The sequence below is a fragment of the Cupressus sempervirens genome, chromosome 2 (assembly GCF_028749045.1).
Source record: "Cupressus sempervirens isolate cs-2001-9-10 chromosome 2, ASM2874904v1, whole genome shotgun sequence".
In the NCBI taxonomy this organism is placed as follows: Eukaryota; Viridiplantae; Streptophyta; class Pinopsida; order Cupressales; family Cupressaceae; genus Cupressus; species Cupressus sempervirens.
The window spans coordinates 238406145-238433411 of NC_143119.1; positions in this window are offsets into that span (position 1 = coordinate 238406145).

A 27267-nucleotide genomic window follows, 5' to 3' on the forward strand; every position below is an offset into this window, starting at 1 on the left:
TATCTTGTTTATCCTGACATTCACACATTGGTAATGTAGTGCCTGCCCCTAAGTCGCATTTCTGTCATCCTTGCCAAACTCTTTTAGGCCAATTTATGTTTGATGATTAGTATTATTATTTTAGAGATTATCAGATGTTGTTTTACACTAAGTTTATTATATGATGAGATTACTTGGTACTCTATATGTCATGCATGTATGATGATTATTCAATGTTCCAGTTATCGATGATGATTAGTTAGATGGTTTATTATCACATGTGCTTTCTTATGGATACTTACCCCATACTGCATGTGTATGGTGTGCGTGTTTGTTTTATTTATGTATGGTGTTTTTGATGTGGTTAAGGAAGGGAGTCGTAGTCACGTGCTAGTCGGGATCTACACGATGCACCACTTCCTGCCATTATCTGTTTAGCTTAGAATATTGTGTTTGTACATGCATGGATTTTATGTAGGTTGTAGGTACCAGGTATCGACTTCCCTGAATTGCCAGGATGAGCGTACCCTATCGCATTGTCTCAATGGTAAGAGAGGGGAGATAAACTCTTAAGTCCAATTCCTAAACCCTTTAGCCAATTGTCCTAATTGATAATTAGGACAAGTATCTGAGTTAAGTACCCTCCGAATGCATCAAATGATGTAATTTCGTGATTATAACCCTTTTTGTTTTGTTTTAGTATGTGTTTTTCTATGAATGGGTTTTCGTATGTTGTTATATGAGTCCTTGATGTGTTTTCTATTAATTAAGTCTAATTAAAAAGATTAATTAATGATTTAATCTAATGGAGAATTAATATGATGTCTTTAATATTTAATTAATTGAGAAATTAATTAAATAAAAGAATTAAACTTGGAGGTTAAAGTTCAAAGATAAATTTAGAACAGGATAATATTTATTTAATTTAATAATAATATATTTGGAGTTCATTTTTAAATAAATGCTAAATATTATTGTTATTTAAATTAATTAAATATGTTATCAATTAAGTTCTAAAATAAATTTAAAAGTTGAAAGATATTAAATTATTAAGGATTCTAGATCGCATGATCTAAGCATGAGTTTAAATATGAGAAATAAATTAAAAGATTAAATAATAGAAATTAATAATGTTATTTTTAATTTCATAAAGTGCACATGAGATTAAAGTAATAAATTAATTTAAAATAGAAGTCAAGTGGAATATTAAATAAAGTTATTTAATAATTCAACTTAATGTGCATGAAAAGATGAATGCAAAATAAAAGAAAAGATAATAAAGGTTAATTGGGAGTTAAACTCAGTTGTGCAAAGAGTCTTCTCGGGTGAACGCACAATTAGTGCCCCGATTTGAGGAGAAAACTTCTTATCACAACTTTGGGGGGTTCATTTTTGGGGACACACGAATTTGGACGGGAATTTTGGAGAGACAACTTTTGGAAGCGAATTTTTCAAAAGGCTAATACCAAGGAAAGATTTTCGGAAGAAGGTTATTGAGAGGAGCGAATTCTCTTACAGTTCCTGGAGATTGCATAATAGCATCAGGATCAGGTAGGGTCTTGTATTTTTTATTATCCACTAAATACGCAATTATCCTTTCCTGTCTTCTTCGTGTCTGGGGTTTGTAAATCCGAATTCTCTGTGATGAAAGTTTTAACTTTTCAATATTGTGAATTTATTAATTGCTCATCAATAATTTCTATATCCATGGAGACTGGAAGAGTTATTAGAACCCTTGTTTTCTAGATTAAGAAATTAAGATTTAATTTGGTAAGGGTTTTGATTTTGAAATTAAAAGTTCTAGATTTAAAAAAAAATATAATATATATTTCCTTTGGAGGAAATTGTTTTAATAAAATTAAACAAAACTAATTTAAAATAAAACATAATTTGTTTTATATATATTAAAATAATGATAAAAATTTAAAACAAAAAAAATAATATATAAAATATATTGGAGTGGGGCGGGGCCACCACTTCCCACGCCCCACATCCACGCTGCCGCGACAGGTGGTACTGCTACGCAGCAGTAACACCTGCGGCCCCAGGGTATGGCAGGTCGACGAGCCTTTAAACATGTCATTTTTTATTAAAAGAAAATAAATTATGATTTACTTTTTATTAATCGATTTTTTTGTTAAAACATTTTAAATAAAATTGTTTTAATTAATATAATTATTATTTGATTTAAACTTTATTAAATTTTAAATTATATTGAAATTTTATTATTATTTATTAATAATTTTATAAATAAATAAATTATTAATAAATGTAATATGGTTCTTTTATGTATTATTAATTAATTTTATTTAAAGTTTGACTTAATTAAGATTAATTAAATCAATAATTTGTTTAAGCAAGTTTGATATTATAATACTGATTTTAATGAGAGCGTAGATTATTATTATTAAAGATCAACAAATATTATTAATAATTTAATTATTACCCTTATACTGTTTTAGGACTTTGACTTGAAATCAATTAGGGGTAATTAGGTGTTTCATTTGGAGATAGGAACGGGGTAATTTGTAAAGGTGAACTATGGGTTCTATCTGTTTAAAACATACGTTCAACTGGAAATGGAAACCTCACACTAACTCAATAGTATATTATCAATCAAATTGAACTATAAGACTTTTTACTTGAAAATAAACACTGAAAACTGAAACCTTATTGTTTAACTCAACTGTATGTTTTCAAATCAAAACCAATTGTGAGACTCTGATGTTTTCTATATATTGTCTATGCTTTGAGTATTATGGGGTTGGTTTAGCGTTGACCAGTTTAGGTTGTTACCAGAGGCTCGAGGTTGTGAATGTGATGTTATGATGATTTGTTCTCGATCTTTTCAAACCAACCAAGGTAATGTGATAGTATGCTCTATGATGGATGTAGTTACTGTTTGTTATTGCTTTCCAGTTTCCTTGTGTGAAGCTGAGGTGTATGTATTTGAGATACCTAACTTAACCATTTTTGAGTCTCGATCAGTTATACTTGTATTACTTTCTGGTTGCTTTGAGAGGACTGAAGTGTTTGTTTAGATCTTGATGATGTCACGTTGTGACATGTTTTGACTTGACCATTTTGGAGTCTTCGATCAGGATTGTAATTTACTATTGGGATACTTTCTAGTTGCTCATTGGAGAACCATTGGATTTTGTGATTTATCATTGATGCCTTCAGTTGCAGATAGAGAACTATCGTGATCATATGATTGTTATTTGATGCTTATCTGTTGCTCATGAAGAACTGATGTAATTTTGTGGCTTATCTTTTATGATGTTTTTCAGTTGCTTGTATAGGACTGAGGTGATTTTATTATGATTCTTTGATTTGTGATTTCATGAGCCTAGGGTAGGTTATCTATGTGTAGACTCGGGAAGTGGCTTGCAATGGGGGTTGGAGCCCTATGTGGCTGCCTTGAGAAACCCATTGTAAGTCATTTTAATAAGTGAAAACATTTACACTAAATGAGAGAAAATGAACCTAACAAGATAATTGTATGTTCTCTCCCATGCCTTGAGTGCTAGTATAGACTAGGATGGGGTAGAGAGAACGCTTGGTTATGACCTTGCATTCCGTAGTATGCCTCGTCAGTACGAGAGGATACTAGTGGCCGTAGGGAACACTAGGGACCCGAGATTCCTAATGGATTGCTCGGGTAACTTCTACGTGACTTTTGTGATGACACTTTCCCGCTTGCATAGTAGGTTTCCTACGTGTCTTTGTGGTGCCTCTAGGTTTAGATGTCGATCTTTTTAGGAACCCTTGAGTTAGCATACTTATAGAATTTCCAGGACTTAGAGAGTATTTATGATTATAGGTTTTGTTATCCTATTTGGGACTTGAGACTATCTCCTCAGCGCGGTGGGAGTGGACCATTTAGGTTCCACGCGGTCGGGTGGTCGTGCTTTTACTCTTACCATTGAGATCCGTCCGTAGTCGCCGTGGCTGGAGCTTTCTTGGTTGGCATTTACCTTCACTATGTTCTTGGATTATTATGATGGATGGTTAGATTTTATGATAGATGTTTTATCATTATGGATGTGTGGATGTATCATGTATGGTGAATAGTTTCATATATTTTTACTATACTTGTATTATGGATTTGAGGATGTTGTATCTTTATCTTTACATTTGTATATTCTTTTAGCCTTTCATACCCTGTGACTTGTACAGTGGATGATTGAGCATTCTGAATTAATTTGCCAAGAGGCATATGGAACAAATGTATATTATGGACCTGGGACTTTCTGATTATTCTTTCATATGTATGTGATAGTTGTTAGACTTGAATTAATTAAATTTAAATGTGGCTCAACATCTTGGGATCCTTAAGAAATGTAACTTGCGATGTATGTTTGTCGATGATTACATGTTATTGCTTCCACTACTATGTGTTTGATGTGTATGTTATACTTTCTTACTTAAAAAAAAATAAAAATGTTTAGCAAACTTAGCGAAACTTTAGGTTAATTCTTTTGGATCCCTTGGCGGGGCGTTACATCTGGTATCAAAGCCCAGTTTCTACATTGGGAGCTCTGGGTATATTGGAACGCCACTAGTGTTAACTAGTTGAACAAAAATGAAAAATTTAAACTATCACGTGTATCTCTTTCAAACTAAAACTTGAAACTAGTTGAACCGAAACATGATGTAAACTATTAGTTGCATATTTTTCATACTTCAACACTAAGACTTTAAACTAGAAACGACACTTTTACTGTTTGCAAAATGTGTGCCTTTTATACACATGATTTACAATTTTATGCATTATGGTTGTTATAGTATTCTGTATCTTGGATATTATTTCAGGATGGTATCTGGGATGAGATCTTCCATTAGAGGCCGTAGCCTTGGCCATGGTAGAGGCCATGGACGAGGCAGAGATATCAGTGTTCATGAGTCTATCCACAAGAGCCCCATTCAGGAAGAGAATAGGGAAGAGCATGTCAGTGAGTCCTTAGATTTTCTTTTGTTGTAGGCTTCCAGGAGTAAGCCTAAGTCTGGGGGGGTGGATGTAGTGCCTGCCCCTAATTCGCATTTCTGTCATCCTTGCCAAACTCTTTTAGGCCAATTTATGTTTGATGATTAGTATTATTATTTTAGAGATTATCAGATGTTGTTTTACACTCAGTTTATTATATAATGAGATTACTTGGTACTCTATATGTCATGCATGTATGATGATTATTCAATGTTTCAGTTATCGATGATGATTAGTTAGATGGTTTATTATCACATGTGCTTTCTTATGGATACTTACCCCATACTGCATGTGTATGGTGTGCGTGTTTGTTTTATTTATATATGGTGTTTCTGATGTGGTTAAGGAAGGGAGTCGTAGTCACGTGCTAGTCGGGATCTAAACGATGCACCACTTCCTGCCATTATCTATTTAGCTTAGAATATTGTGTTTGTACATGCGTGGATTTTATGCAGGTTGCAGGTATTGGGTATCGACTTCCCTGAATTGCCAGGATGAGCGTACCCTATCGCATTGTCTCAATGGTAAGAGAGGGGAGATAAACTCTTAAGTCCAATTCCTAAACCCTTTAGCCAATTTTCCTAATTGATAATTAGGACAAGTATCTGAGTTAAGTACCCTCTGAATGCATCAAATGATGTAATTTCGTGATTATAACCCTTTTTGTTTTGTTTTAGTATGTGTTTTTCTATGAATGGGTTTTCGTATGTTGTTATATGAGTCCTTGATGTGTTTTCTATTAATTAAGTCTAATTAAAAAGATTAATTAATGATTTAATTTAATGGAGAATTAATATGATGTCTTTAATATTTAATTAATTGAGAAATTAATTAAATAAAATAATTAAACTTGGAGGTTAAAGTTCAAAGATAAATTTAGAACAAGATAATATTTATTTAATTTAATAATAATATATTTGGAGTTCATTTTTAAATAAATGCTAAATATTATTGTTATTTAAATTAATTAAATATGTTATCAATTAAGTTCTAAAATAAATTTAAAAGTTGAAAGATATTAAATTATTAAGGATTCTAGATCGCATGATCTAAGCATGAGTTTAAATATGAGAAATAAATTAAAAGATTAAATAATAGAAATTAATCATGTTATTTTTAATTTCATAACGTGCACATGAGATTAAAGTAATAAATTAATTTAAAATAGCAGTCAAGTGGAATATAAAATAAAGTTATTTAATAATTCAACTTAATGTGCATGAAAAGATGAATGCAAAATAAAAGAAAAGATAATAAAGGTTAATCGGGAGTTAAACTTAGTTGTGCAAAGAGTCTTCTCGGGTGAACGCACAATTAGTGCCCCGATTTGAGGAGAAAACTTCTTATCACAACTTTGGGGGGTTCATTTTCGGGGACACACGAATTTGGACAGGAATTTTGGGGAGACAACTTTTGGAAGCGAATTTTTCAGAAGGCTAATACCAAGGAAAGATTTTTGGAAGAAGGTTATTTAGAGGAGCGAATTCTCTTACAGTTCCTGGAGATTGCATAATAGCATCAGGATCAGGGAGGGTCTTGTGTTTTTGATTATCCATTAAATACGCAATTATCCTTTCCTGTCTTCTTCGTGTCTAGGGTTTGTAAATCCGAATTCTCTGTGATGAAAGTTTTAACTTTTCAATATTGTGAATTTATTAATTGCTCATCAATAATTTCTATATCCATGGAGACTGGAAGAGTTATTAGAACCCTTGTTTTCAAGATTAAGAAATTAAGATTTAATTTGGTAAGGGTTTTGATTTTGAAATTGAAAGTTCTAGATTTTAAAAAAAATATAATATATATTTCCTTTGGAGGAAATTGTTTTAATAAAATTAAACAAAACTAATTTAAAATAAAACATAATTTGTTTTATATATATTAAAATAATGATAAACTTTTTTTAAAAAAAAATATATATAAAATATATTGGAGTGGGGCGGGGCCACCACTTCCCATGCCCCACATCCATGCTGCCGCGACAGGTGGTACTGCTACCTGCGGCAGCAGTAACACCTGCGGCAGCAGTAACACCTGCGGCCCCAGGTTATGGCAGGCCGGCGGGCCTTTAAACATGCCGTTTTTTATTAAAAGAAAATAAATTACGATTTACTTTTTATTAATCGATTTTTTTGTTAAAACGTTTTAAATAAAATTATTTTAATTAATATAATTATTATTTGATTTAAACTTTATTAAATTTTAAATTATATTGAAATTTTATTATTATTTATTAATAATTTTATAAATAAATAAATTATTAATAAATGTAATATGGTTCTTTTATGTATTATTAATTAAATTTTATTTAAAGTTTGACTTAATTAAGATTAATTAAATCAAAAATTTGTTTAAGCAAGTTTAATATTATAATACTGATTTTAATGAAAGCGTAGATTATTATTATTAAAGATCAACAAGTATTATTAATAATTTAATTATTACCCTTATACTGTTTTAGGACTTTGACTTGAAATCAATTAGGGGTAATTAGGTGTTTCATTTGGAGATAGGAACGGGGTAATTTGTAAAGGTGAACTATGGGTTCTATCTGTTTAAAACATACGTTCAACTGGAAATGGAAACCTCACATTAACTCAATAGTATATTATCAATCAAATTGAACTATAAGACTTTTTACTTGAAAATGAACGCTGAAAACTGAAACCTTATTGTTTAACTCAACTGTATGTTTTCAAATCAAAACCAATTGTGAGACTATGATGTTTTTTATATATTGTCTATGCTTTGAGTGTTATGGGGTTGGTTTAGCGTTGACCAGTTTAGGTTGTTACCAGAGGCTCGGGGTTGTGAATGTGATGTTATGATGATTTGTTCTCGATCTTTTCAAACCAACCAAGGTAATGTGATAGTATGCTCTATGATGGATGTAGTTACTGTTTGTTATTGCTTTCCAGTTTCCTTGTGTGAAGCTGAGGTGTATGTATTTGAGATACCTAACTTAACCATTTTTGAGTCTCGATCAGTTATACTTGTATTACTTTCTAGTTGCTTCGAGAGGACTAAAGTGTTCGTTTAGATCTTGATGATGTCACGTTGTGACATGTTTTGACTTGACCATTTTGGAGTCTTCGATTAGGATTGCAATTTACTATTGGGATACTTTCTGGTTGCTCATTGGAGAACCATTGGATTTTGTGATTTATCATTGATGCCTTCAGTTGCTGATAGAGAACTGTCATGATCATATGATTATTATTTGATGCTTAACTGTTGCTCATGAAGAACTGATATAATTTTGTGGCTTATCTTTTATGATGTTTTTCAGTTGCTTGTATAGGAATGAGGTGATTTTATTATGATTCTATGATTTGTGATTTCATGAGCCTAGGGTAGGTTATCTATGTGTAGAGTCGGGAAGTGGCTTGCAATGAGCCCTAAGTGGCTGCCTTGAGAAACCCATTGTAAGTCATTTTAATAAGTGAAAACATTTACACTAAATGAGAGAAAATGAACCTAACAAGATAATTGTATGTTCTCTCACATGCCTTGAGTGCTAGTACAGACTAGGATGGGGTAGAGAGAACGCTTGGTTATGACCTTGCATTCCGTAGTATGCCTCATCAGTACGAGAGGATACTAGTGGCCGTAGGGAACACTAGGGACCTGGGATTCCTAAGGGATTGCTCGGGTAACTTCTACGTGACTTTTGTGATGACACTTTCTCGCTTGCATAGTAGGTTTCCTACGTGTCTTTGTGGTGCCTCTGGGTTTAGATGTCGATCTTTTTAGGAACCCTTGAGTTAGCATACTTATAGGATTTCCAGGACTTAGAGAGTATTTATGATTATAGGTTTTGTTATCCTATTTGGGACTTGAGACTATCTCCTCAGCGCGGTGGGAGTGGACCATTTAGGTTCCACGCGGTCGGGTGGTAGTGCTTTTACTCTTACCATTGAGATCCGTCCGTAGTCACCGTGGCTGGAGCTTTCTTGGTTGGCATTTACCTTCACTATGTTCTTGGATTATTATGATGGATGGTTAGATTTTATGATAGATGTGTTATCATTATGGATGTATGGATGTATCATGTATGGTGAATAGTTTCATATATTTTTACTGTACTTGTATTATGGATTTGAGGATGTTGTATCTTTATCTTTACATTTGTATATTCTTTTAGCCTTTCATACCCTGTGACTTGTACAGTGGATGATTGAGCATTCTGAATTAATTTGCCAAGAGGCATTTGGAACAAATGTATATTATGGACCTGGGACTTTCTGATTATTCTTTCATATGTATGTGATAGTTGTTAGACTTGAATTAATTAAATTTAAATGTGGCTCAACATCTTGGGATCCTTAAGAAATGTAACTTGCGATGTATGTTTGTCGATGATTACATGTTATTGCTTCCACTACTATGTGTTTGATGTGTATGTTATACTTTCTTACTTAAAAAAAAAAAGAAATGTTTAGCAAACTTAGTGAAACTTTAGGTTAATTCTTTTGGATCCATTGGCAGGGCGTGACATCTGGTATCAAAGCCCAGTTTCTACATTGGGAGCTCTAGGTATATTGGAACGCCACTAGTGTTAACTAGTTGAACAAAAATGAAAAATTTAAACTATCACGTGTATCTCTTTCAAACTAAAACTTGAAACTAGTTGAACCGAAACATGATGTAAACTATTAGTTGCATATTTTTCATACTTCAACACTAAGACTTTAAACTGGAAACGACACTTTTACTGTTTGCAAAATGTGTGCCTTTTATACACATGATTTATAATGTTATGCATTATGGTTGTTATAGTATTCTGTATCTTGGATATTATTTCAGGATGGTATCTGGGACGAGATCTTCCATTAGAGGTCGTAGCCTTGGCCATGGTAGAGGTCGTGGACGAGGCATAGATATCAGTGTTCATGATTCTATCCACGAGAGCCCCATTCAGGAAGAGAATAGGGAAGAGCATGTCAGTGAGTCCTTAGCTTTTCTTTTGTTGTAGGCTTCCAGGAGTAAGCCTAAGTCTAGGGGGGGTGGATGTAGTGCCTGCCCCTAAGTCACATTTCTGTCATCCTTGCCAAACTCTTTTAGGCCAATTTATGTTTGATGATTAGTATTATTATTTTAGAGATTATCAGATGTTGTTTTACACTCAGTTTATTATATAATGAGATTACTTGGTACTCTATATGTCATGCATGTATGATGATTATTCAATGTTTCAGTTATCGATGATGATTAGTTAGATGGTTTATTATCACATGTGCTTTCTTATGGATACTTACCCCATACTGCATGTGTATGGTGTGCGTGTTTGTTTTATTTATATATGGTGTTTCTGATGTGGTTAAGGAAGGGAGTCGTAGTCACGTGCTAGTCGGGATCTACACGATGCACCACTTCCTGCCATTATCTGTTTAGCTTAGAATATTGTGTTTGTACATGCGTGGATTTTATGCAGGTTGTAGGTATCGGGTATCGACTTCCCTGAATTGCCAGGATGAGCGTACCCTATCGCATTGTCTCAATGGTAAGAGAGGGGAGATAAACTCTTAAGTCCAATTCCTAAACCCTTTATCCAATTGTCCTAATTGATAATTAGGACAAGTATCTGAGTTAAGTACCCTCCGAATGCATCAAATGATGTAATTTCATGATTATAACCCTTTTTGTTTTGTTTTAGTATGTGTTTTTCTATGAATGGGTTTTCGTATGTTGTTATATGAGTCCTTGATGTGTTTTCTATTAATTAAGTCTAATTAAAAAGATTAATTAATGATTTAATTTAATGGAGAATTAATATGATGTCTTTAATATTTAATTAATTGAGAAATTAATTAAATAAAATAATTAAACTTGGATGTTAAAGTTCAAAGATAAATTTAGAACAGGATAATATTTATTTAATTTAATAATAATATATTTGGAGTTCATTTTTAAATAAATGCTAAATATTATTGTTATTTAAATTAATTAAATATGTTATCAATTAAGTTCTAAAATAAATTTAAAAGTTGAAAGATATTAAATTATTAAGGATTCTAGATCGCATGATCTAAGCATGAGTTTAAATATGAGAAATAAATTAAAAGATTAAATAATAGAAATTAATAATGTTATTTTTAATTTCATAAAGTGCACATGAGATTAAAGTAATAAATTAATTCAAAATAGAAGTCAAGTGGAATATTAAATAAAGTTATTTAATAATTCAACTTAATGTGCATGAAAAGATGAATGCAAAATAAAAGAAAAGATAATAAAGGTTAATCGGGAGTTAAACTCAGTTGTGCAAAGAGTCTTCTCGGGTGAACGCACAATTAGTGCCCCGATTTGACGAGAAAAATTCTTATCACAACTTTGGGGGGTTCATTTTCGGGGACACACGAATTTGGACAGGAATTTTGGGGAGACAACTTTTGGAAGCGAATTTTTCAGAAGGCTAATACTAAGGAAAGATTTTTGGAAGAAGGTTATTGAGAGGAGCGAATTCTCTTACAGTTCCTGGAGATTGCATAATAGCATCAAGATCAGGTAGGGTCTTGTGTTTTTTATTATCCATTAAATACGCAATTATCCTTTCCTGTCTTCTTCGTGTCTGGGGTTTGTAAATCCGAATTCTCTGTGATGAAAGTTTTAACTTTTGAATATTGTGAATTTATTAATTGCTCATCAATAATTTCTATATCCATGGAGACTGGAAGAGTTATTAGAACCCTTGTTTTCTAGATTAAGAAATTAAGATTTAATTTGGTAAGGGTTTTGATTTTGAAATTGAAAGTTCTAGATTTTAAAAAAAATATAATATATATTTCCTTTGGAGGAAATTGTTTTAATAAAATTAAACAAAACTAATTTAAAATAAAACATAATTTGTTTTATATATATTAAAATAATGATAAATTTTTATTTTTTTTAAAAAAATATAAAATATATTGGAGTGGGGCGGGGCCACCACTTCCCACGCCCCACATCCACGCTGCCGCGACAGGTGGTACTGCTACCTGTGGCAACAGTAACACCTGCGGCCCCATGTTATGGCAGGCTGGCGGGCCTTTAAACATGCCGTTTTTTATTAAAAGAAAATAAATTACGATTTACTTTTTAGTAATCGATTTTTTTGTTAAAACATTTTAAATAAAATTGTTTTAATTAATATAATTATTATTTGATTTAAACTTTATTAAATTTTAAATTATATTGAAATTTTATTATTATTTATTAATAATTTTATAAATAAATAAATTATTAATAAATGTAATATGGTTCTTTTATGTATTATTAATTAATTTTATTTAAAGTTTGACTTAATTAAGATTAATTAAATCAAAAATTTGTTTAAGCAAGTTTAATATTATAATACTGATTTTAATGAAAGCGTAGATTATTATTATTAAAGATCAACAAGTATTATTAATAATTTAATTATTACCCTTATACTGTTTTAGGACTTTGACTTGAAATCAATTAGGGGTAATTAGGTGTTTCATTTGGAGATAGGAACGGGGTAATTTGTAAAGGTGAACTATGGGTTCTATCTGTTTAAAACATACATTCAACTGGAAATGGAAACCTTACATTAACTCAATAGTATATTATCAATCAAATTGAACTATAAGACTTTTTACTTGAAAATAAACGCTGAAAACTGAAACCTTATTGTTTAACTCAACTGTATGTTTTCAAATCAAAACCAATTGTGAGACTATGATGTTTTCTATATATTGTCTATGCTTTGAGTGTTATGGGGTTGGTTTAGCGTTGACTAGTTTAGGTTGTTACCAGAGGCTCGGGGTTGTGAATGTGATGTTATGATGATTTGTTCTCGATCTTTTCAAACCAACCAAGGTAATGTGATAGTATGCTCTATGATGGATGTAGTTACTGTTTGTTATTGCTTTCCAGTTTCCTTGTGTGAAGCTGAGGTGTATGTATTTGAGATACCTAACTTAACCATTTTTGAGTCTCAATCAGTTATACTTGTATTACTTTCTGGTTGCTTTGAGAGGACTGAAGTGTTCGTTTAGATCTTGATGATGTCACGTCGTGACATGTTTTGACTTGACCATTTTGGAGTCTTCGATCAGGATTGTAATTTACTATTGGGATACTTTCTGGTTGCTCATTGGAGAACCATTGGATTTTTTGATTTATCATTGATGCCTTCAGTTGCTGATAGAGAACTGTCGTGATCATATGATTATTATTTGATGCTTATCTGTTGCTCATGAAGAACTGATGTAATTTTGTGGCTTATCTTTTATGATGTTTTTCAGTTGCTTGTATAGGACTGAGGTGATTTTATTATGATTCTTTGATTTGTGATTTCATGAGCCTAGGGTAGGTTATCTATGTGTAGAGTCGGGAAGTGGCTTGCAATGGGGGTCGAAGCCCTAAGTGGGTGCCTTGAGAAACCCATTGTAAGTCATTTTAATAAGTGAAAACATTTACACTAAATGAGAGAAAATGAACCTAAAAAGATAATTGTATGTTCTCTCACATGCCTTGAGTGCTAGTACAGACTAGGATGGGGTAGAGAGAATGCTTGGTTATGACCTTGCATTCCGTAGTATGCCTCGTTAGTACGAGAGGATACTAGTGGCTGTAGGGAACACTAGGGACCCGGGATTCCTAAGGGATTGCTCAGGTAACTTCTACGTGACTTTTGTGATGACACTTTCCCGCTTGCATAGTAGGTTTCCTACGTGTCTTTGTGGTGCCTCTGGGTTTAGATGTCGATCTTTTTAGGAACCCTTGAGTTAGCATACTTATAGGATTTCCAGGACTTAGAGATTATTTATGATTATAGGTTTTGTTATCCTATTTGGGACTTGAGACTATCTCCTCAGTGCAGTGGGAGCGGACCATTTAGGTTCCACGCGGTCGGGTGGTAGTGCTTTTACTCTTACCATTGAGATCTTTCCGTAGTCGCCATGGCTGGAGCTTTCTTGGTTGGCATTTACCTTCACTATGTTCTTGGATTATTATGATGGATGGTTAGATTTTATGATAGATGTTTTATCATTATGGATGTATGGATGTATCATGTATGGTGAATAGTTTCATATATTTTTACTGTACTTGTATTATGGATTTGAGGATGTTGTATCTTTATCTTTACATTTGTATATTCTTTTAAGCCTTTCATACCCTGTGACTTGTACAGTGGATGATTGAGCATTCCGAATTAATTTGCCAAGAGGCATTCAGAAGAAATGTATATTATGGACTTGGGACTTTCTGATTATTTTTTCATATGTATGATAGTTGTTAGACTTAGAATTAATTAAATTTAAATGTGACTCAACGTCTTGGGATCCTTAAGAAATGTAACTTGCGATGTATGTTTGTCGATGATTACATGTTATTGCTTCCGCTACTATGTGTTTGATGTGTATGTTATACTTTCTTACTTTTAAAAAAAAAAAAAAATGTTTAGCAAACTTAGTGAAACTTTAGGTTAATTCTTTTGGATCCCTTGGCGGGGCGTTACAGGTAAGCCTTTCTTTTTGTGGAGCATCCTAAGAAGAAACCTTCATCCCTCTTAGGATCAAACTTCTCTTGGTAATCAACCCTCTTTTTGTAGCATTTTCTTCCAAATACTTTAAAGTATCTCACTGACGGTGGGTAACCAAACCACAATTCATAGGGTATCTTTCTTGTGCCTATCTTCACTTGAACTCTATTCAAGGTATACACCACTATGCTCAAAACTTATCTCAAGTAGATCTGTGCAATGTTCTTTTGAATCATTAGAGTCATGCCATAGTCGTTTGTGGTTATGTTTCCTCTCTCAACAACACTATTGTACTAAGGTGTCCTAGGGATTACTTTTTGCCTTTTTATGCATGTTCTTCATAGTAGCTCACAAAATCTTGTGAGGTGAACTCACCTCCTTAGTGTGATCTTAAGCACTTTAGTTGTTTACCTACCTTTTCCTCCACTTTGGCTTTGAAAACTTTAAACATGTAAAAAACCTCCAACTTTTCCTTCAGGTAAACAACCCACATAATCCTATAGAAATAATCTATGAACAACATAAAATATCTATCACCTGATACATTCTTAGTCCCCATACAACCACACAAGTTAGAGTGCACTATTTCTAATATGTGTTCATAAGTAAATGATTTGCTAGAAAAACTAGAATTGATTAACTTACCCAATTGACAATCCTTACACATTGCATTATTAGGTTTTGTGATTGGAGGCGATCCTCTTACACACTTCTATCCTTCTACCTTAACAATGTTGTCAAAGTTTATATGACATAGCCTCTTATTTCATAGCCAAATACTTTCATAATTAGCTAAAATATCTCTTTATACTGAAATTAAGGTAAATAGATTTCCTTTTCTTTTCTCTCCTATAGCCAACAATTTACCCATCTTGTCTATAATCCTGCAAGACCCTTTGTTAACCTCAAACGTATAACCCTTATTTCTTAGTTGAGCTATGCTCAACATGTTATATTTCAATCCTTCCACTAGATACACATCTTCACATTTTGTGGAATCATTTAGGGATATGGAACCCTTGCCTATTACTACACATGGGGCGTTGTTGCCGAATATTACTATTCCACCATCATACTATTCCACTTTGTGGAAATTTATCTGGTCACCCATCATGTGGTGAGAGTAATCACTATCTATGAGCTAGTTTTGTTATGGTAGGTTCTCAATATTAGATCTCTTTCCACTCGTTCTTCCTTTATTGCCACAAAATCTATCTCCTCCTCATTGCAATCAAAATAGGTTGACTCCTCGTCACTCACACCTTCTTTTGCAATATAAAAATACTTCTTCCCTTTGTTTTTGAAGTTTGTCCACTTCTTTATCTTTTCCCTTTTGTCTAGCTCATGATATTTAGCAGTTATATGTCTTCTTTTGTTGCAAGTAAAGCACTTGAAAGTAACTTTACCTTTTTTCTTTCCTTTTCCTCGAGGTAATCTTCTTGGTAGTAGAGCCTCTAGATCTTCTTGTTTAGATTCTTTTGTAAAGAGACTTTAAAGATCTTTGACTAGTCTTGAAGTGCTCTCTACTTCCTTTCCTCTTCTGGGTGTAGTAGATACAACCAAGGATTTGAATGCAACCTCACCTTTCTATAGACTGTTTTGTAGTTACTTAGGGGTAACAACACAAAGTTGAGTCTCAAAACTACATAATTCTGTAGGGTGGAATGAGACTTCTCACAAGTCAGGTACCCAATTAGGTTCTGATAAATTAGATGCTTTATTTTTGAAATTATGCCCCCAATTTGTGATATCCCTGAAGCTAATCAGGTGCCCAATTTTAAAAATTATAACTCAATTTTCAACCTATTCTTTCTCATTTTACTATGAGAAAAAATGTGACAGCCATTGGAAGAGGACGTGAGCTTGATTTCTAGAACCCTACTGACCCCCAACATATTATTTTTGATGTACCTGGTATGTTTACTTATTTTTTATTATTTTATTTGATTGTTTTTATTTTATTTTTGAAAAAAAAGATTTATTTTATTGTTTTTGTATGTTATTAATTACTTTTATTTTAATTATTTAGATTTTTCTTGCATTTACTTTAATTTTTTAAAATATAAATTTAGTATATAAAACACATAATAGAAAAAATATTAATAATTTATTATTATTATAGGTTCAATTAATACTTGAAAACTATTAATCTTAGATTGGTTTTGACATATGAGTGACCACACACTTAGTCATATTCCTAAAGTGCATACCGAGTAAGTAGTGTATGTCGAGCATAAGTTGTCAAATAATGTAAGCCAAGCAGAATATGAAGTATGTGTCAAGCAATAGTATGTGCCAAGTAGATAGTTAGTGCCAAGTCACTCCAGTGATGAGCAAGTTAGTATATGCTGAGTGAACAATGGATGCTGAATCATTCAAGAGATGAGTTACAACATTGAAGATATAGTGGATGTCGAGCATCAAAGGCTTTAAGTGCTTAGCAAATAGTTTTGGACATAGTTGTTTGTAATGGCACAAACTTCTATATAAACCATTTTTGGGCTGACTTAAGGATTATTTTGTGATTATGGATGATACTTGAACGAATCTATATTGAGAATCCCTATGCAATACATGCAACCAATCAAATTGAGGGATATTCTAAGCAAAAAAAATGGGTGAATCACAATCATTGATTCTTACCTAACCCTAAGTCACTTGGGTCTTCTTAAGGAAGGAAAACCCTAAGGATGCTAAGGAGCAAAGAAAGAAGTTTGCATGCATAGACAAAGCATTCACGGTGACTAAGGAGTTGTGAATTGAGATATGAATTGCAGAATTAGTTAGAGAGAACAAAGGAAAGTAGAGAGGAAAAAAGTGATACATCTGGTCAAAGAGGATGAAGTACACATAAGGAAAGAGCTGATCTATTATCTAGCAAAGAAGTGCTAACTAGAGGATCAAGGCTAAGACATTCTTACAGGTGAATCAATAAAATCTCTTAAGAGAGTAGCCTTAATAGGTTTCAAGTTCTAGCAAAATTTTGTATAAATCTCTTAACCAAGTGCTTACATCATTGTAAGTTGAAGTCCTTCAACCAGGCACACTTCTAATAGGTTGTTGAAATCCTTTAATAGGGTAAGATCTAACAATCTTTGTAAGCCTTTAATAGGGCAGACCTTTCACAGGGTAGATCATAGTTTATGATCAAATATTGTAACCTTCATTGGATACACTTTATAGCTATAGTAGTGAATATTTGTGGGTGTCATCCCCACCCTAGTTTTACCTTCTCATTGGAGGGTTTTTGGGTAACCAAATATCTTGTGTCATATATATGTTGAATGTTTACTGTTTTCATGCTATGGATGAACATGCTTAGTTTGGTATTTCAGTTTATATACAAATTGTGAGATGGATTTGTGGTGAATGTTTTAGTGGATAAAGTTTTGAAGGACTGATTCACCTCCCCTCTCAGAGTTTACTTTCCCTATTGTATTTCCAATAGAAAACATATGCTATAGGTTCAATTGATAGTTGACTTGACATGAACTATAGGTATTTAATACAAAAACATAAATTGTAGGTATATACTCTCACTAAGGATGTGAGAGACTGGTTCAAGAGACTCCTTGATGAAAAAATTGTCTCATGGGATGATTTTGAGAGATGCTTCAAGGAGAAGTATGGTGATAAACAAAATGCTAGCTTCATGCTAGATGAATTCAACAATATCAAGAAGAGATAGAATACTTCAACCTTTGATTTTAATATCAGATTTCAGAAAGGGATGCAATTTTTTTTTCTAGGTCATGAGGTTGGATGAGAATGTTTGCCTCACTACTTGTTTCAATGCATTTTTAGTAAGATGACATACTTTTTAAGAGACAAGGACCCCAAAACTTTGAGAGTTTCTTTTAGGATTTTAGTAAACATAGTGAGGAATAGGAGAGCATTAGGGAAGTTAGGTAGGAGAGATGAATCAAAGTTGTTAATTGCTAGAAATAATAATAGAGACAACAATGATAAGGTTGTGGGAGGAAAGAAGAATGATGTAGACAAGATGGATAAAGTGCTAAGTGCTATTAAGGATTTGAAATCATAGCAACACTTTCAATAATAACTTCAATAGGAAAAATAAACTAATTTTTTTTTCCATATAACACTTAATGGAAGAAAGTACCTCAAGCTGCAAAGAATACTAATGAAAAGGTGTTAGAAAGTAAAGTCTACCAAGATAATTGAGAGGGGGAGGGGGATGAATCACTTATGTAATTATTAAAACACTTATCAACCTTATTAATCCTTAACCATGTAAATAATATAACCAATAACCATAAGAAGATATACATACACAATAACACCAGATATGTTAACTAGGGAAACCCTTGATCAGAGGGGAAAACCCCAGTGGGGATGGTACCCACAAAATGATTTACTAATATAAAAGTTCCTTGTAAGAGTATGGACTTTGTTAGGAGCCAATGAAATACATTCAATACATATTAGTCCCTATTAGGAGACTTTGAATTCCTATTAGGAGATTCTAACCCTGTTAGGAGTTGTGCCAACCCTATTAGGTGTTGTAGAAGGTAGAAGGATCCGCTGTCCAAATAGCTTCAGGGGCAAGATCACCAAACTCACTATCCAACTGGTCTCTATATTATTTCTTGTAGAATAATAGAAATAGAATAACTTCAACTCCTTTTCTATCCTCTTGATCAGACCAAACCTCTTCTAATCTCAATACCAGATCACCAACTTTGCATCCAAATAATCCCTTGGATTGCTTACTCTTATTTACCAAATACTTCACATATCACACTTGAATACATATATTACAACAAGGAAAAAAACCTTTCTTTATACCATGCCCTCAAAATAATTCCTTGAGTTGGCCTTCAGGCTTTCCCAATTAATTATAATAGGACATTAAGATATTACAAAAAAATACATCTTTTCGCAATTACAAGTTATTGTTGGCTCGCAGTCTTTACAACTTCTCATACATGCAACCTCTTACCTTCTACACTCACTGACATCATCATCAGGCTATCTTCTATCACAATCTAACTACAATCATCACAATTCTATCCTAGTTAAGAGATACTAATCAATCACCAGAAACCACTTATTAGATACTTTGTTTGCTTACTATCTTCTATAAATCAAGCATATTTTTTGCATGTCTTTGAGTCTCTATATGTGCACTTATCCATATCATCAGGATACAATGTAGAATACATCCTTAATTGCACTTGCCTTGATCACAAATACACAGTCCATACGACCTCATTCTCTATCTGCTACTTTGCTAGTCTTCATAGAAATAATGCTATGTTGACATCAATGATAGACAAAACCATGAATGCAACATGTCAATCCATCCATTCAATGCTTAGGATACTCCCCCAAAGGAATACCATTAGAATTCATGCTAACAAAAGGATGCTTCTGATCCATTACAAAGAAAATCTATGAATATTATTGAAGACACACCTTGGTGCATGGTTTGTCAATCACCTCATTTGCCTAAATATTGTGCAATTTTACTATCAATGTCTTCTAGTCAAGAAGATAACCCATAAGAAAATTATGATGAGAACAATACTGACAATATTGGTTATAATATTGTTGAGTATTATTTTGAAGGTAGTGATGCATTAGATCAAGATACAAATGATGCTAATGTGGACATACATTAACAAAACCATTATATCTCCCACCAATAAGTTTCTTTTGATGGCAAGGATTTGGATGATGTAGCTTGTAATGTGGAATCCAACAGGGATCTTATAAATTGAGGAGACCATCTAAAGAAGAGATTGACAAGATTACCATAGGCATAGTTGCTTAGTAAAGAGAAATCATCACTTGAGGAATATAATAGTAAATGAAGATGCTGGTAAACTTGATAGTATTTTTATCAAGGGATCAAATAGAAAAACAAATGCTACAAATAAGTCTAGTGAAAATATTGTTGTGAAGGTCAAATATATTAAAGGCAAGAAATGGGAACCAAAAAAAGTTGAAGTTACCAAGACTTCTAGGATATAAGAAGATGGAAAGAAAAAGAAATTTGATAGATCTAATGTTCCTCATACAAAGGTGGATGTAGCTAGGATATCAGATGTGTCTATAAAGAAGAAGGAACCTAAAGATGGAAAACGTATGGAACTTGAACTACCTTCATATGCTCCTATTGATATGATTTGTTTGTTGTCCCAAATCATTGTCAAAGTTCCTTTAGTTGAGATGATACCAATAGAGGAACATAAGAACAAGGCTTTAGCATGAGCCAATATTGTGAATGATAAGAAATTATGCACTGTGAATTTGTCTATTGAATTAGTAGAAGAACTTGGGAAAGCTAGGGAATATTAAGGGATAGTTTCTCAAATCTCACAGATACACCTTGACAATTCGGCCATTGTGTATTTAGATAATATTGATCAATTTTTTCTTAGTGTTATATCTTGGAATATTTAGAATAACTAAGAGGGGGGATGAATCAGTCATCCAAGGTCCAAATGTAAAAATAAAACTTTTCAGTTCTCACCAAACATATAAGTGCATGCATTGACTAGATCACCCAATAACTCCATAACTCAGTAGATTACTGTCCTAGGTCAAAATAACTTTGCAGTAATGTAAACATGAAACACCAAAAAATCATTCACACAATTTGACATAAGGATTTAATGTGAAAACCCAATTTGGGAAAAACCACCAATAACATGCTACCAATTTTTCACTCTTATGAAGTGGGCCCTATGAGGAGCCAACCCTGTTAAAGATTACAATGCACATTGTTAAATGTGACCTTGATTAAAAGATTTCAATCACCCTATTAGGAGTGAGCCTTGTTAAAGGACTTTAGAACATTCCATTAGAATGTCACCCAGTTAAAGGATTTACAAATGATTATTAGGTCAACCTTAATCCAAAGGATTTATCTTGACTGATATAATGGTTAGAAAGTAGTAGCTGGACTTGATCTGACAACAAAATACAACTCACTTGTAGATTACAGATCTCTGGTTCAATCCTCCATTCTACTTGGCATTCATACTCTTCATCTTTGATTGCTTGTTCACCCTTCAAACCTTCACCTCCTTAAGACTTCTTGCTCAATATGCCAATTGCAGATTCATCCCTTTGGCCACCATATGAAGCAACACCTCCTTTCTCTTAACAACTATCAACAACTTCTAGCCTTGTATTCCCTTATAAAGATAATTATGATATTTTTCCACTTAATTATAATTTTCCATCTTAGGGTTAGGTCAAATTCATCAAATCCTCCCTCTTTCCATTAGGTTCCTTCTAGAAACTTCTCTTACAATGTTCCTTATATTTTCCTAAAAATGGGTTACCTTGAATTTTGTTCCACCATCTCATCATATATATCTTCAACATGCTTCACATAATTCAATAAATCAACTTTGTCAGCACAGATTTGTCAGATCTTTGATAAAACTCTTTTTGTTGTTACTCAACAATAACAGTCTTCTGATGCTTAGCCAACACTAGGTTTCTCGGCATCAACTAAGTCTTCCTTGCTTGGTTACAACTATTATTTCCCTAACACTCGACACTTATTAACACTTGGCACCTACTAATTTTTTGACACTTGGCACATGTAGAATTTTGCTCGGTCTATATGTAATTTTCTCAGCTTCTACTGTTTGCTTGGCTAGGCTTGACAAACACTTTTTGTGTAAACACTTCTTCTGACTAAGCTTAAGTAACCACTTAGTTTAGCCTTAAGTAGATTAAAAATATATCATATCATCAATGTCTTACTTGGTATTAGTACTCCTTTTATATACCATACAACTCAACCTTTCTCTAGGTACTTTTGTTATCCTATCTTTTCAAATCCTCTTCATCAATCAATCAAATGATAGCATTCAGACCAAAAAGTAGTTGTCTTACTAGAAAGTAGCAGGTTTGACATTATTGACAAAATAATGATTGTTCCATGATAGGTTTCACACTTTAAACAATATCTTTTCAACAATCTCCCTCTTTGGCATTGATGGCAAACCAATACCAACAACAATACCAAAAAGAAACTTATTATCTTTGAAACTCTCCCTCTATCAGTATGTGCCCTTCCTCTATATAGGGTAATGTAAAATTTTCAATCTTCTTTAATATATCTCTTCAATGTATATCTCCTTCCGACTTCTATTAGCCTATACTCTCTCTTTCTGTCTTATATGTATTTCTTCCTCTTTCTCTTAAGAATCCATGTAGATCAATGTATCTCTTCCTCTTTGACAATAATGGAAAAAACTTGTCATCTCAACATGCAGATATTATCAATTCAGGTTCTCCCTCTATCACCTTACTTATGACTATAAATCTTCTATTGCAACTCCTTCATTACTTTAGGTAGATCCTAAAGTAAGATCTACTACACCAAGTTGTAAAATATGACATTCAACTCAGTTGATGTAGGGAGATACTCTAACTCCTTCAAGTATCTTGAGATAGGGGTATCACCCCTAGCTTACCTCTTAGATATTCATGTGCATCCTTAGGTAAAGCCTTTATGAATATATTAACTATATGTTCCTTATTATTCACATATTCCATTCTCACTTCTTTATCATGAACCAATTCTCCCAAATAATGATATTTGATTGCAATGTGCTTTGTCTTACATGATTATTAGAAATGTTTATATCACTTGTATTGTCATAGTATATTACCATAGGTTCAGTGATTTCTTCTTTCATACCTTTGAGCAATTGTTTGATCCATACCACATTAGTACAATTCACTATAGCAACCACATATTCAGCTTTAACAATAGATTGTGAAATAAAAGTTTATTTCTTGCTAGTCTAGGTAACTAGTCTTTTTCCTAAGAAAAATGATCCACCACTTGTACTTTTCTTGTCATCAATGTTTCCATCCCAATCAACATCTGTATAGGCTCTTAATTCAAATTTGTCATTCTTCTTGTAGTATAGACCATAGTCTTCTGTCCCTTCAAGATATCTCATTATTCTTTTGAAAACCATTAAATGATTCTCCTTAGAATTAGTAGAAAACCTTGCAACAATCTGAACAACTAGTGCAATATCAGGTCTACTATGCACTACATATTACAATTTTCCAATCTTAGACTTGTACAATGTTTGATTAACCTCAACAGAATCATTAGTTTTAGATAGTTTGTGTCTTGTCACCATAAGTGTGCTAACTGGTCTTGAATCTTCCATACCAATTTTTAAAAATATTTCCTTTACATACATAGACCAAGTAATGCAAATACCATATTTCATCTAATACACTTACAAATCAAAAAAGAATTTTATCTCTCCAAACATAGACATCTCAAATTCTTTCACCATTTCATCAGCAAATGTCTTGCACAATGCATTTTTTCCTTTGAATATGATATCATCAACAAATATTTCAGCCAATAAAACTCCTTTACCTCCTTCTGTCTTCAAGTATAGGTTGCTTTTGTCATCAATCTTCTCAAAACCAATCTTCACAAGATAACTATGCAATCTTTCATACCATTCTCTAGGAGCTTGTTTTAAACCATATAAAGCTTTATGCAATATACATACCATGTTCTTGTTGTTAGGATCAAAAAATCCTTCAGGATGTTCAATATAAGCCTCCTCTTCCAGTATACCATTCAGAAATGCTGAGTTAACATCCATATGATAAAATTTGAAACATTTGTATGTAGAGAAAGCAAGTAGAGTTCTCATTCCTTCTAGTCTTGCAACTAGGGAAAATGTCTCCCCATAATCAATTCCCTCTTCTTGAGAATAACCATTGCAAACTATCATTGCCTTATTCCTTGTTAATTCAATATTCTCATCCAATTTATTTCTATACACCTACTTGGTTTCAATAACATTCTTATCCTTTGGTCTAGGTACAAGTGACTAGGTTTTGTTCTTCTCAATCTAATCGATTTATCCATTCATATCTTTAATCCAGTCTTCATTTTCTAATGCATCCTTTATTGATCTTGTTTCATGTATGCTTAGCAAGCATGTATCATTTTTCAATCTATTCCTTGTCATTGGTCCATCTTCTCTTCCACCAATGATTTGTTCATCAAGGTGATGTCTTTTGACATACTTTGATAATCTTGGCTCTATTCTTCTTTCTTCAATAATAGGTCTTTCAAGAAATTCAACCTTAGGTTTACTGTGTTCATCTCTGTTAGGCAATTTGGCATTCCTTTCTTGTAAACTATTCTTGACATCATTCTGCAACTTGACATTCATTAGATGTGTCTCATTAGTCCCTGATTCTTGTTGATTAGCAACTTGAATTTCAAAATCATCAACAATCATGCCTTCATAGTAGTATACAAATGTCTTGTAATCTTTAGGTTCCTTCTTTGGTTCATCCTCATGTGTATCTTTATACTCATCAACTTTCACATTTGCACTTTCCACAATTTTTTTAGTGTTAGTACTTAGACACTTATAAGCTTTGCTTCTTGTGGAATAACCTAGAAATATGCCTTCTTCACTTTTAGCATAAAATTTACCTTTCCTATTGTCCTTCAGAATGTAACACTTGCTTCCAAATACCTTAAAATATTTGACATTAGGTGAGTATCTATACCATAATTCAAAGGTGTGATATTGGTACCTTTCTTCATTTGCACTCAGTTTAAGGTATAGACAACTGTACTTACAACTTTTCTCCAGTATTTCAAAGAAACATTCTTCTCCATCATTAGTGTCCTAGAATAATCCATCATAGATCTATTCCTTCTTTCAGCTATCCCATTTTGTGGAGGGGTTCTTGGTGGAGATGTTTGTCTCTTGATTCCTCTATCATTATAGAAAATATCAAATTCATTTGATGTAAATTCTCCACCTCTGTTAGATCTTAGAAATTTTAGACTTTTACTAGTTTCCTTCTCAACTCTAGCCAAATACCACTTAAACATTTAAAAAGCATCAGATTTCTCTCTAAAAAACATAGCAATCATCATTCTAGAATAATCATCAGCAACTAGCATGAAGTATTTGTCACCTTTGTAACTTTACACATTAATTGGTCCACATAGATCAGTATGAACTAATTCCAAGATTGTATTTGAAGTATGAGTCTTACTCTTAAAGCTAGACTTTGTCATCTTGCTTAACTGACATTATTTGCAAATCACATTATCAGGTTTCTTCACTTTTGGTAAACCTCTGACTCTTAATTTTACTAATACTGATTAAGTTATCAAGATTAACATGACATAACCTTTTGTTCCATAGCCACACATCATTAGCTTGTATAACATGACAAGTAACATCATTCATGTCAAGATAGAATATATTACCTCTTGTTTTATCACCACTACCAATGAGTTCATCATCAACATCATAAATCTTAGCCTTTCTATTTCCAAATTAAACTTTGCATCCTAAACTATTTAATTGTGACACACTCAAAATATTATAGTTAAGTCATTCCACATAGGAAGCAATGCCACACATGATCTTATCTATCATTTTTATTAATCCTTTACCTTTTATCAAACAGGGTGCATCATTACCAAATCTAACACTATTTCCATAATAATGAAAAAGAGAGTTGAACTTACTTTTGTCTCCAGTTATGTAATTAGAACAACCACTATCAATGATCCATCTAGTACTCTTGTTCACATAAGACATTAATGTAGTTGCCTCATCCTCATTAGAATCATCCTTCATAGCAACATAGAGAACTTCATCATGATGATCATCTGATTCTTCATTGGATTCTTCTTCAGTAATGTAGCAAGCCTTCTTTCCTTTATCTTTATAATCTTTGCTACTCTCATCTCTTTTAATTCTCTATTTGTCTCCATTTCTATTGTTCTTCTTCTCTAGACACCTTGCAACAATATGACCAACCTCAATATAATTGAAGCACATGATAGGTAACTTACCTTTGCCTTTGTGAAATCTCCTAGCCAACAATGCTTCAAGCTCTTCTACATCATCTTCATCTGTATCACTATCACTGGAAACATGTTTGACCATCTTCTTTCTTTGGCCCTTCTAGTGACAATTTAGCTTTGAAGGAAGATTCAACATTTTCTGATTTGAAATTATCAAAATTTGAAAGCTCAAAAGAAACAAGTCTACTAACCAATCCTTCAAGGGTTAGATTGTTACCAAGAGTACATCTCAGTTCTTGTATAACAAAGACTCTTATAGCATAGATAGGTAGTAGGGTTCTCAATACTTTTTTGATCACAGTCTCATCTTCAATCTTTCCATTAGATCCTCTAATGGCATTAATAGCTTCTTTGATTCTTGCACAATACTGAACTATATTTTCACCTTCTTGAATTCTCATATCATCAAATTTTCCTCTGAGACATTTAGATTTGGCTCTAAGAACATTCTTATCTCCTCTATAGATCTTCTTTAGGGAATCCCACATTTTCTTGGAAGAAGTACACCCTTTGATGTCCTCAAACTTTGAATAGCTTAGGGTAGATGAAATCTCCAATATTGCCTGACTGTGTTCTTTCTTATCTTTCAGTTGTTGTGTAGTCATAGCTCCAGTTACTTCCACAAATTTAGTAGATATAGTTGATAGTGCAACATCTCCAAGTCCTCCTAGATGTAGCTTCATCAAAATTTTCCATGCTAGAAAGTTTTCCTTGTTTAACTTGGGTACCTCCTTTCTGTACATCTTGATCTTTAGCTTCTAGTATCTTCAAACTATTTCCTCATAAGCACCAATAGCTCTGATTGCAATTGTTGGAATATTTAGAATAATTGGGGGGGGGGGGGGGGGGATGGGGGGTGATTCAGTTATCCAAGGTCCAAATGTACAAATAAGTTTTTTTAGTTCTCACCAAACATATAAGTGCACGCATTGACTA